This window comes from Crotalus tigris, unplaced genomic scaffold (genome assembly GCF_016545835.1).
Source record: "Crotalus tigris isolate CLP2741 ecotype Arizona unplaced genomic scaffold, ASM1654583v1 scf7180000018368.3068619, whole genome shotgun sequence".
Classification (NCBI taxonomy): domain Eukaryota; kingdom Metazoa; phylum Chordata; class Lepidosauria; order Squamata; family Viperidae; genus Crotalus; species Crotalus tigris.
Window position 1 is genome coordinate 745,727 of NW_024096968.1, and position 14,258 is coordinate 759,984.

Consider the following 14,258-nt stretch of genomic DNA (forward strand, 5'->3'; position numbering starts at 1 on the left):
TGTAAAAATGATGTTGAGACTCTAGAAAAAGTACAGAAAAGAGCAACAAAGATGATTAGGGGACTGGAGGCTAAAGTATATAAGGGACGACTGCTGGAATTGGGTATGTCTAGTTTAATGAAGAGAAGGACAAGAGGGGACATGATAGCAGTGTTCCAATATCTCAAGGGCTGCCACAAAGAAAAGGAGTCAAGCTATTTTCCAAAGAGCCTGAAGGCAGGACAAGAAGCAACGGGTAGAAATTAATCAAGGAGAGAAGCAACCTAGAACTAAGAAGAAACTTCCTGACAGTTAGAACAATTAACCAGTGGAACAACCTGCCTCCAGAAGCAGTGAATGCTCCAACACTGGAAGTCTTTAAGAGAGACTGGACAGCCATTTGTCCGAAATGGTATAGGGTTTCCTGCTTGAGCAGGGGGTTGGACTAGATGACCTCCAAGGTACCTTCCAACTTTATTATCATTATCATTATTATAACTTTTGGGCTCTGTTAGAAGGTGACAGGTCACACTCCATTAATATTAAGACTGTGGCTAGGTTTGCCTCACTCTTTTGCATGTGCATCATAGTAACAACATTGCAATTGTTCTGCCTGCCAGCCTTAGCCCCTGGATCTTGTTCTGAGGATGGAGGACCTCAATAAGGGTCTTCTTCCCTTCCCTTCCCTTCCCTTCCCTTTCCTTTCCTTTCCTTCCCTGGAGTTCTTTGTCTAACTAATCAGGACAAGCTTTTGCAGGAAATGGCTTGAAGATATTAATTCTCTGAAGGATCATCTGTTTCTGGATCAAGTGAGGATTGTTTTAATGAAAATTTCCCTTTAAAATAATGCAGGCTTAGCATTAAACACATAAAGACTGAGTTCCTTTGGAAAAAGACCTAACGAACCATTTGAATAACTACTCTGAATTTCAAATAAAATAAGCAAAATCACCCTAATTTCATTTGTACGTTATGGGCATTATCAGGTTCTAGAACCTAAGTGGAATTTATACATTCTAAATATTTTTTTAGATGTTATTGCTCAGTAGCTTTCTTGTCTTTTTTCACCAAAGCAAAAATTCTGCTTCTTAAGGAAGATAATCTATTGTCTTGTTTAATTAAAGAGTACATTTCTCCCGTGATGTTGAAGACTTTGCTGGTTTTCTAGCACATCTTATTTTGTGCATGGTTTAATCTCTACAAACTTTTTGTTAGGGAGCAATTTAGCTATGTATAAAGGCAGCCCACCTTAATATGTAACAATTACATTCACATTTAAGACAAGCAGCTATATTGTAGCATAAACTTTCTTAGAAGTAAAGATATTGGATTCAGAGGTTACATGCATGCAGGTCATATAAAGAAGAACGCTGCCCCAAATAACATTTATAAATCTGTACCACTAGTATTCATTAGGCCACATGAAAAAGTAAACTATGAATTTTGAAAGAGATAAGTGTTTAATTCTTTTTTTCATTTTAGCAGATAAGGGATAATGTAGGTATGTATATGAAAGGATATTTGAATGGAAATGTGTTATTTCTGAAGCTGGATTTTGTAGTTGGTTCTGATGGCTGAATGAAAGTAGAATGTACTTGGAACAATTATGAATTAATACTAAATAAAGTACAATTCAAATACTTTGGCCACCTAATGAGAAGGAAGGACTCACTGGAGAAGGGCCTAATGCTGGGAAAGATGGAGGGCAATAGAAGGAGGGGACGACAGAGAATGAGGTGGCTGGATGGAGTCACTGAAGCAGTAAGCGTGAGCTTAAATGGACTCCAGAAGATGGTAGAGGACAGGAAGGCCTGGAGGAATGTTGTCCATGGGGTCGCAATGGGTCAGACACAACTTCGCAACTAACAACAACAAAAGTACAATTTGTCTAAATTCCAGCTCAGCTTTTTTGAAGGGTGTCACTAATTTAAAGGAAGAAAGACTTAATAAAATATGGTGGCTGTACTCCTGGAGTTCGTTAGGTGGGTGTTTTTAAAGCACAAATGACAGGAAAATTAAGATAGTGCCGGAGTATGATCACCATATTTGCTTGCTCATCTAAATGCCTTCCACTGTTGGGGCTAGGAATTAAATGTATTATTCTCCCAAGAAGTCTCATAAAAATGTGTCGCTGGATCTCTAGAAATGATAATATTTCTTCCTATACTTTCACATTTGTATACACTTTTTGAATAGATAGGGTGATCTACCTCCTCTTATAAAAAGGTATAGCAAAATTTACTTATTTACTTACTTACTTACTTATATCCCAGCTTTATTATTTATTATAAACAAAGTAGCAAACATAGCTAATAGTCCTTCCTCCTCCTATTTTCCTCCATAACAACCCTGAGGTGGGTTGGGTTCAGATAGAAGGACTGGCCTAGCCAGCTTTCATGCTTAAAGTGGGACTAGAACTCACAGACTCCTGGTTTCTAGCCTGGTGCCTTAACCACCAGACCAAACTAATTCATCCCACAGATGCCAAAATAATCTTATGGCAGTAACCATGCACATATGCACATCAGTATTTAGGTCTAGTAAGAATAGATAGCTTTTGCTGTCAATCTTAAAATCTACACTGATGTAGCACAGAAAGAAATCAGGAAGGAAAAGGAAAGCCACATTCAGCCTTCCTATGATGATTTGTTGGTAGAAGTGGGTTGTTTAGATCAGGGGTCCCCAAGTACCGACCACACAGGCGAGCGAGCAAAGCTTCATCTGTATTTGCAGCTGCTCCCCAGTGCTAGCATCACCACCTCAGCTCTGCCTCAAATCACCAGGCATTAGATTCTCATAGGAGCATGAACCCTACTGTAAACTGGGGGTGCGAGGAATCTAGATTGTGCGCTTCTTTCCCCCCATGCCAGATCCATGGAAAAACTGTCTTCCACAATACTGGTTCCTGGTGTCAAAAAGTTTGGGGATCGCTGGTCTAGAAAGTCTACACTATTCTACCATCTCCAAAGCATGTGTTTCTGCTTCTCTTCCTCACAGGGAGGGAACCAGTAGCCTCAGTGAGGAGGGAGACGGTCTCACTTTAGGCATGGTTACATTTATGAGGGAGATGATAGCTGCTCATTGTATTCTTCTTCCTCACAAGCAATTCTGTGCTGTATTCATCCAGTCTGCCACCCCCACCATCTGTCTGCTCTTGCATCCCATTCATTCTCCTCTGATTTTTCCCAATCTCACATTGAGTCTACGATTCACATTACCCAGCTTCTAGCCATGGAACGTTTAGGTGAAAGAGAATAGCATAATTTAATAACAGAGAACTTCCCTTGGAAGCAGAAAGTTCCCAGGCAAACCCAATTGCCAGGGTTATCCCTTTCATTTTTGACTGATCCTTAAATTCTTTTCATTCTTCTTTCCTAAACTCATTTTATGTAGTGAATCTGTGAAATACTGGCAGATTATGGTGATTTATAAACTGCCTGCCTTGGAAATGTTTCCTGGAATTCAAATGCCAGTGATTCTAAGGTCTTTGTAATGCTAGATATGATTTCCAATTTGCTCCAATAGTCCCATCTGGTCTGTCTGAGAATCATTTACATGTGTTGGGTACCCATGAGATATCTCCTGGGTAAGTACTAATATTCTAACTTGTTAATAGCAGCTCTTCATCTTTAGAATCTTTGCTGTTTATAATGAATATTTGCTTCACTATGTCCCCTGATTAATCAATATTGATTAGAAAAATCAAAGTGCAGCTGAATCTAGTGTGATCTTTATTTATTTATTTTAAATAAATTGCTCCTCTTTAGGAATTTGCTAACAGGCTGTGCCTAGCATGTAGAATTACAAGGAAATATTCCAATGAACTAATTTAGTGGTTAAATTATTTTCATTTCAAAGCCAAAAGGAATGTTTCTATGAATCTTATGTTGCTAATACATAGCAATAGTAATGAGCATTTTAAACGCTAGCCAGTACTAATGTACTATTAGCAATAAAAGACAATCTTGATGAGTATCTAATGTAAAATATTTATTTGTATGATAGAGGTTCAGAAAGTATCCAAGTGTTTGTGACTATTCATTCCTTCATAAATAGATGAGAGAATTTGCTCATTTAGTTCTTCTCCCTCTCCTCCAAGGTCCATTTATTTGTCTGTTATTGTGAATCCAGCCCTGGTCTTTTCAAAGTGGGCTGTCAAATAAGATGAAGACCAAATGAGAATCTGAATTAGTTATTTTTTGACATGACATCATTGAATGACTGTCCTCCTTGGAGTTGCCTCTTAGGGGAGATAGGCAGCATAATTTTTTTTAATAAAATAAATAAATAAAATATTAAAACATTTGAATGGTCAGGATTCTGAGACTTTTCTGTGACACACAAACATGGAGGAACAACATATTAATATGGAGTTGCATACCATGAAGTATTGTTCTCATCACAAATATTTTGAGCATTCGTACTTTTGGAATGACTGCTAAAATCAAAACGTGAAAGGCCTTTGTTTTAGTCCAATTTCTATGATTTGGTAACACAGAACAAAGTTATATACTTAGACTGGACTTGATGAATGAATTAAAGATGGCTATATTTAAATTGTTTTATACTCATCTTTTATTTACTGTGAATATTTTAATGATTTATATGTTGTAAACCACCAGGAATCTGCCTGAATTATACAGGTAGTCCTTGACTTACAACAACAATTGAGCCCAAAATTTCTGTTGTTAAGCGAAACAGTAAAATGAATTTTGTCCCATTTTACAACCAGTTGTTACATGAACCTCTGAAATTTTTCATTAGCAACATAGTTGTTAAGTGAAACTGGCTTCCCCATTGACTTTGCTTGTCAGAAAGTCACAAAAGATGATCACAAGTCCCTGGGACTCTGTAACTGTCATCAATTTGAGTCAACTGCCAAGCATCTGAATTTTGATCACATAACCATGGGGACGCTGCAAGGGTCCTAAGTGTGAAAAAGTGCCATAAGCAGTGGTGGGATTATCTGGTTCGCACTACTTTGGCAAACCGGTAGCTAATTTTTTGTTGCCTGGGCCCGAATGGACTTCCTGAAGCAGTATCCACACAGAGAACCAGTTATTCACACATTTGAATCCCACCACTGGTCGTAAGTCACTTTTTTCCAGTGTCGTTTCAACTTTGAGCAGTCACTAAACAGACCATTGTAAGTTGAGGACCACCTGCAATGGTATATAAAGAAGAAGAAGATATAAGAAAAGAAAAGAACTAATAATCCAATGGTATGTTTGTGTGTTGCAAGGCAAGTGTCATCATATTGTGTTCCTAGTTTCCATTGAGTTGAGGTCCCACAGAAACAAACTATAGTAGGATCATAAGAGATGTGCATTGGGTCAGCTTTCCATCACATTGACTTTTCACTTCCACCTTGCCACTATCCACTGAAATTTAGCTGGTGGCAACAGTGTTCATTTCAAACCGAGTGAGCGGGAAGTGGGGACTGAAGCTTTCTCTGGAAAACAATTGGAATATGTTATGATTTCATCTCTCAGCCAGCATCTCACTTATTTCCAGGAATTTTTCACCTGAAGCCAGACAGCCGCAAATGCCACAAGTTATTCAGAATTTTCCATTGTCTAGCCAGTCCTTTTCCTGACTTGCCATGCTATACAGACAAACTGATAGTTTTCTAACCACCATAGATCATCCTTGTTTGTACCTGCAAGCTGTGCAACATCCATTACAAGCAATTTCACCTTGTACTCCCTGTCTGCTCCCATTTTAATTACAGTTGGTTGGATGAAATATTGCCAAAGCTGCAGAAATCCTTACCTCATCATTCTGATCTGAGACACTACTTCAGTTTATGTAGAATGCAGCCTTCTAAAAGTTACCCAGAGCTTAAGACAAGCAGACATTCTGTTCTAATTGAGATATTCACACAGGCTCAGCAGTTTCTATAATTTCCATAATGAATATAAGAACCATTCAGATGGCAGAGAAACACAACCCAAAGCTTGTGATGGGTAGAAGACTGACTTCTTTTGATAATTATCAAAAAGTATCGGGTGGCTAGGACACTCTCACCCGATTTGTTGTTATTTCCTATAGAGTTGACACTTCCCCAGTCAAATAATTTAGGATAAATCTTTGTTTATAGCTCATGCATTCAAGATTAACTAAAAGTAAATTTATCAGATCTTGCTAGACTCTTCCCTTGTCATGGCTTCCTCTTCAGTCATATGACTGGAGCTACAATATGGATATTGTGCTCACCCAAGTAATGCTGCAGTATGTTTCCCACGGGTGGGTGAGCTGGTATGGGGAACCACATATTTTATGAGGGTCTTAGGATGCAGTTTGAGAAGATTTATTTATTTATTTGTATCCCACCTTTTATTACTTTTACAAATTACCCAAGGCAAGCAAATATATCCAACACACATTCCTCCTATTTTCCCCACAATAACGGGGGGGGGGGGGGGAGAGAGCAACTGGACCAAAGTTACACAGCTGTCTTTCATGCCTAAGGCAGGACTAGAACTCACAGACTCCCACTTTCTAGTCTGGTGCCTTAACCACTAGACCAAACTGGCTGTTCACTAGAACAAACTGATAAGGTGATGCTAAAGATCACCAGAGTGAACTCTGGAAGATGATATTGACTCCTCCATGATCTTAAAGGTCTTAGATTTTTTTTTAAAAAAGTATATTTTTTAGAACCTTTATAGTTTTTATCATTATAAAAATTGGTAAGCTACCCAAATAATTGCCACAATGTTGTACTACAAGCCCTTACTAATTTATGAGCACCATAATAGTTGGATTCATAGGAAAATCTGAAGATTATGAGACTCACTATCCCAGATTTTCTAGATTTTGGTTTTCAAGTTTATTTGACACTTTTGAGAGGTTCTTTGAAAATCCAGCTATGAGAGAAAGTAATTTACACATTAACCCTTTAATAAAAATATGAAATATAAAAAACCGATCAGATCAGACCACATTGGAGGACAAAAACCTGATCGTTTGGTTGTCTCTTCTGATATAAAGTACAAAAAGTTTCGGAAAAGAAAAATAGTGCTATAGAAGGAGCTTTATTTATTTATTGAAATAGAATTATTTATCAACTTATTGAAATCAAAATTATCTTTCCAAGTTTCAAGCCTTCAAAAGATTATGGGGTAAGGCAGGGTTTTTTTTTTTAAGTTTTATTCATTTCTCTGCATCTATTTTTCAACTTTGCTTGCCAGAAATATTCCTCTTTCATATTCCATAGAAGGAAAAATAGTATTAATTTGTACATAGTCATCCATTTAAAACATACTGAGGACTTACCATCATAAATCTTGACTTTAAAATATTTTGGTAAGCATTGTATTGAAGGGAGTCTTAGATAGATGGCATTTCTATGTTTGTAACTTAACTTTGGGCAGGAGGAGTTAGAATGGTGTTAATACTTTGGAATAACTAATGAACTGGAAATAGAGAAATATGGAACCAATTTCTTATATTGGATTATTGCATATAATTGAAATTAGAGGCCAGCTGCTGTCTTTCAACCTAATGCATTTCATAGGGTTGAAGGATTATGAGGATTAAAATGAGAGCCCCCCCCAATATATACTGTATTGGCCTCCTAATGGAAAGGTAGGATATAAGTGCAGTAAAGAATTATCAGACATAAGTGAAAAATTAGTTTAGTTTTTAAGGAACAGTGCCCTTATTGACTGGCTAGTGTCATGAAAACCCTTTTGTCGCCTTTTAGCAAATTTTTAACAGGGATTGCCTCTTTGAAATTTTATATACTGTTTTTATGTTTTTAATATTTTATTCTACACTGTCCAGAGTCCCTCTATGAGGGAAATGGATGGTTTTTAAATCAATCAATCAATCAATCAATCAATCAATCAATCAATCAATCTGGGGCTATTTTACATAGCATACTCAACACTTACTTATTGCTACATCAGGTGACAAATTGTGATTGAGACATAAGTGCCTTGATCATGGTATCTCTTTTGCCAGGCAAGCATAGAAAAAAAGTACAACAGCTAAACGTTGTAGTTAAGTCTATCACATCGCTGAATGTAATTTGTTCACATATGCTTTGATTTTTGATATCTTAATATTCAGATCCACATTTCTCTTTGCATTATACAACTATCTATTATTTGCTGCAAATCATCCAGGCTCTTAGCCAACAATGGAATATTCCCTGCACACAAGAGTACACAAATATTCACATCCCGAACACTTTACTATCACTCCAAACTTTTGTGTTTATCTGCAAAAACATTAAACAATCAAGTGAATATCACATATTTTTGTCTTATACCCTGCTTGGGTTTAACCATTTGCTAGACATTTTATTTATTGTCACTCATATTTTATTTCCATTGTACATTACTCTTAATGTGATGAAATGTGATGAGGAGGTGGAAGAGAGCGGAGGCACATGCTTAAGAGACATCTCAGCCCAGAAATTATGTGTGAGAGAAAGAGGTGAAGACAGCACCTTCCTATTAGTTCACAGAGTAAATTGTAGATGCAGATAGTTAAGTAGAGTCTTCAGTCTGGTAAGATTTTGTCTATAGGAGTAAAACAATAATGAAGTCAGCTTGGAAGAATTACCACAAGTCATTCTTGGTTTTAGGCCTGACATAATATTCAGCAATTAAACTTCAATATCATATTTATAGAGGCATTCCATAAATCAAACTCATTTATCCTATGACTTTTCTAAATCAGCAAATATATGATAAACTTTCTCTGTTTCATACATTTCTCAAGGATCTGCTAAACAACAAAAATGTGATACACACACCCTCTGCTCTGCATTAAAAAGCTCTCTAGACTAAAATCTTTCATCCTCTCTTGTACATCTTCAATCAGAATGCAGGCTTGACACACAAATTAAACAAACTGCATTGCCATTTCATAAGCAAACCCAGTCCATATTTAACGTCAATAGCAACAATAATATAGTAAATGTATATGGCCGCTTGATTCCCAGTGACTCTAGGTGGTTTTCAAATTGCTTAACACATTAAGAATTAGAAAAAAAAGAATGATGAATAACAACAGTAAGAATGACAACAATCAGATAAGAACAAAGAAAAGCAACCCACACATTATATCCTCACCAAAGGCCTAGGCAACAAGCATGATCTTCAAGGAACTGGGTTGCACAAGCAGCGGATGAGCAAGCATTCGTGTGCAGCTCCATTTGCACAAACAGCAGTGTTTGCGCACATGTGCACAGCTCCATTTGTGCTTTCACATAATAGTCTTTAAATAGAGAAAGAAAAAAACTAAGCTTACCTGCCTTGTTATTCTTAGGCAGCATTTCCTGATAACAAAAAGAGCAGTCCTGGTACTTTGGGTACATTTTGGCCAGTATCAAAGCATGCTGTCACTATTCTATGTAAACTAAGAACTTTAACGTACCTTTATCCAACCTACCAACATATTCTTGCTTGAATCACACCAACCAGGAAGCGTACGCAAATTTATGGTTCATTCTCATCAGGAATCAATTCGTATTGCCATACTTGAAAAAGATTATAATACAGCTGGAAGAAATGCAGAAGGCAGCTCAAATGGTCAGAGGATTCAAAGGGCTCTTCAGATGTAACAAAAGTGTCTGAGGTGTATAAAATCATGCATGACATGACGAAAGGGAACAGGGAGACATTTCTGTCTTTCTCTCTCAAGATACTAAGCCTAGCATTCATCTGCATATTGAATGGAGTTTGGGAAAGAAAAGAAATCAGACAGCATATAATACCTGATGGAATTTAATATTTGTCCACTAAATTAGCCATCAGTCCATCTTTCATCGAACGATTAAGTGCTCATGAAACCCACCTATTAGGGTATCCTTGAAATATGGCTGTTTTTTTAACATTCTAGGATGCTTGGGAAGGAGACCACAAGGAATGCCTGTAACTTGCTTCAACTTTGTTTTTGCCACTATTTAATTAATTAAGACTACAAGGCCGACACTCAACAGCCTCTCCATCCAGACTCCAACAGCTTTTGGATAAAATCTTGATTATATTGCTTGATTGACCCTGGGTCAAGAAATACAACTTGGTATCATCAGTATGAGAAATCTATATGTGGGTCAAGAACTAACAGTGAGAACTGGACACAGAACCACGGATTGGTTCAAAATTGGGAAAGGAGTCCGGCAAGGCTGTATTCTGTCACCCTACCTATTTAACTTGTATGCAGAGCACATCATCAGAAAGACAGGGCTAGATGAATCAAAAGTTGGAATTAAGATTGCCAGGAAAAATATCAACAACCTAAGATATGCAGATGATACCATTCTAATTGCAGAAAGTGAAGAGAAACTAAAGAGCCTCTTGATGCGAGTGAAGAAGGAGAGTGCGAAAGTTGGCTTGAAACTCAACAGTAAGAAAACCAAGATCATGGCATCCAGCCCTCTCAATTCCTGGCAAATAGATGGGGAAGAAATGGAGGTAGTGACAGATTTGATCTACCTGGGCTCCAAGATCACCGCAGATGAGGACTGCAGCCAAGAAATTAAAAGACGCTTGCTCCTGGGGAGGAAAGCTATGGCAAAACTAGACAGCATAGTAAAAAGCAGAGACATCACCCTGCCAACAAAAGTACATATAGTCAAGGCCATGGTTTTCCCAGTTGCAATGTATGGCTGTGAAAGTTGGACCATAAGAAAGGCTGAGCACAAAAGAATTGAGGCCTTTGAACTATGGTGCTGGAGAAGACTCCTGTGAGTCTCCTGAACTGCAAAGTGATCAAACCGGTCAGTCCTAGAGGAGATCAACCCTGACTGCTCTTTAGAAGGCCAGATCCTGAAGTTGAAACTCAAGTAATTTGGCCACCTAATGAGAAGGAAGGACTCACTGGAGAAGAGCCTAATGCTGGGAAAGATGGAGAATGAGGAATCACTGAAGCCGTAGGCGTGAGCTTAAATGGACGGTAGATGGACAGGAAGGCCTGGAGGAACGTTGTCCATGATGGGTCAGACATGACTTCGCAACTAACAACAACATCATCAGCATACTGATGGACTGACCCTATGTTGTCAGATGATCTCATTCAGCAACTTCATTTAGATGTTAAATAAGAGAGACCGAGCATGGAAAAAGAGGAACCACTGTAGCATTGGGCCCACCACTCCTAATCCTTGAAGTCAGGATGTTAATCCAGCACTAATTGTTGGTGTCCAGCACTATTGAGGTTCAAAGTTGTATTACATCCATAGCAGCTCCATAAAAACCATCTACAAGTACAATCAAGGCAGTATCTTTGTTATAACCAGGCATGAAAGCAGATTAGAAAGGATATAGACTTCTTTCAGGAGTCTCTGAAACCTGACCACCAGATTGGAGACTGATCAGAAATTGTTTAACATTGCTATAACTAATGATAGTTAAGGAGGGGGTACATCACTGCTTCCTTCAGAGCCACATGGCCACCCCTCATTCATATTTCTCCTGGCACAAGCTCTGAAACACAACAGGAGTTATTTTATAATTCTTCTAGAGATGCTGTGGAATTCTAGCCTTTTAGGAATTTATTAAAAGTGTACCATATCTGTCAGCAGGTAAAATGACTATCTTGAGACATGGTGTCATAAACAGACTATCACCCTGTTGTTTTGTTGCACATTCTATTCTGATGCTCATTTTTTATCTGCTAGAAAATAGTTTCCCTAAATACAGGCCTAAGAATCCAATTATAAATAATAAGATGTTACAGCTGCAGGTTTTGTGAGCACAGAAAGGGTGGGTGGGATGAAGTGAGAAGTATATAATTCTCTTGCCCTCTTTCTTGATTTGATTGGCTAGCCAGTCTTTTCAATCAGGTTTATATTCTAGAGTGGGAGAAAGAAGCTCCTGTGGCTGTGAAAGCTTTATTTTGTGAAGATTTCTTGAATTGCTCAACAGGTATTGGGAGGAAATTTCCAGACGGTTTGAAGGTAAAATTTATTTCAATATTCAGCATTGGACAAGCTTGGTTTTAAGATGATCATATCTTGTCTCAGATGGGCTTCTACCTCTTTAAGACCTCTCTGAAACAAGTGTATTTCCTTTCTTCTCACTGCAGTAATTGGAAACATGGCACTTCCAAAATTTTATTTTGTCACAGGTTAAAGATGTATAGAAACAACCCAGGGATCTGTGACAAAGCTTCAGTTAGTATGTTAATCTTAAAAGAGTTCCAAATAACTCTATGGTTTCCTGCAAAGGTTACCATGATTACTGAAATGTGATCCATAAGAAAGCTTGCTAAGTATTAAGACTGAAGTCCAACGGCATGTCAAAGAATTGCCAAATTCTTTAGTTCTACTGTAAGTGAATTTGAGGATGATTTGGCTTTGTCTGGAAGGCCTCCAAGTTGTGAAACATGGCAACTTTGCACGGGAGACTTTGGTTTGGTGGGATTAGTTCATTCGTGCGAAAAACCTTGCTATCATCTGGATCACTGCAACCCAATTCATGGTAGGCCTAATTTCTTATCATTGCTTCTTATATTTGCAGCTTGTGAAACTCAAAACATTTTATTTTTTATTTCTTGCTGACAGCCTATAAATATCTCATAGGCCCTGAAAATCCTAGGCACAGGATGAATATGGCATGATTTGGTTGGTTTTATCAAAAATATCATTACTGTGTCTTGAAGTTAACTGCCGGTGTTACAGCGCCTGAAAAAAATTAACCAGAATTATTTTTATAGTATAACTGAATTTGTACGGAGGCAATAAGCACAGCAGAAGCTGAGACAGTTGTCTGTTAGTGAGGAAAAGAAAGAGAAGTCACCATGCTTCCTTATAACTGAAAGGAAGTGTCCATCAATTATGGAAGGAATTGTGTTGTCACTGAGATAAGTCTTGTGGCAGAAGAACAGGAATCTGTTTAGGAAAGGGATCACCAGTTTTAATGAAAAGGCCACATCTTGTTTTAAAGTTAAGTCATGCACGTTATCATTTAAAGGGCATTTCCTTGCATCTACCTCTCACACAAGCATGCCTACGCCAGTGGTGGGATTCAAATATGTGAACAACCAGTTCTCTGTGTGGATACCGCTTCCCAAAGTCCGTTCTGGGTCTGGGCAACAAAAATAGCTACCGGTTCTGCTGAAGTGGTGCAAACTGGCTGAATCCCACCACTGACCTATGCCAACTCTTTTCATGCCAAATCCTCCTGCTTTTGTTAAATCCTGTACCTTTGTTAAACTAGTGCTTTCCTCTTTACTCCAGTACAGATTTTGCTGCAGATATACTCTGTCAATGATTCTGTCAATGCTGCAGCCAGGTGACTCTCTGGGTGGTTGGGATTGCCCATCACATATATAGGACATTAAGCTGGTGCTGATTCTGAGTTATTCTATCTTGGGCAGTAGTACTGCCCATTTACAGAGTAGAATACAGAATAATAGAGTTAGAAGGGAACTTGGAGGTCTTCTGGTCCAGAAGTCCCCAACCTTTGGGGCACCAGGGACCAGTTCTGTGGAGAGAGGTTTTTCCATGGACCGGAGGGTGCATGGTTTTGTGTGCTACCTGGGGCTTTGCTTGTTTGTGTGGACTGGTTGCTGGCATGCCACAACCCGGTACTGGTCCACAGACCAGGGATTGGGGACCCTTGTTCTAGTCCAACCCCATGCTCAAGCAGGAGACCCTATACGTATTATTTCAGCCAGACTCTCTGTTCCCTGCTACTTATAGATCTCCGAGCTGTTTTTCAGATCTGAGATCTGAGAGAGCCTAAACACTGACTGACTTGTTATTCCAGCTTTTATTTGGCTATTTTTAGATGCAGACATAGTGTTCTTTCAGAATAATACTATCCCAACATAAGCCTTGTCCAAAAGGACATTGACTATTAGTTGATTTTCAATCTTCCTTTAAACAACCAAAAATGTGCAACATCAGACCAGGTTTTCATAATTGGGTAAACCTGTGCTGGAAGAGTGATTAGAGTGATTAGAGAGATAGAAGGTCAGGGGATCCACTATTCCCCATCTGTTATATATGTCCTGCACCATAAATAAGGGCACTATATTAGTAAATTAACTTCTGGGCAATACTGCAAGAGACAAGGATAGCATAATTTACCAGCACTGTGTTTGTGGAGGGTAGGCATTGCCTGCAGAGCAACCAATGCTGGTCTAATTTGGTGCCAGCTCAAGATAATATAGATAATATTTGGCACTCAACTGTGAGGAAGACATCATTAAGAGGGCCAGTTTAGTCTAGAGCAGTGATGGAGAACCTTTTAGAGACCGAGTGCCCAAACGCAACCCAAAACCCACTTATGCATCGTCGAGTGCCGGATGGGTGTGGC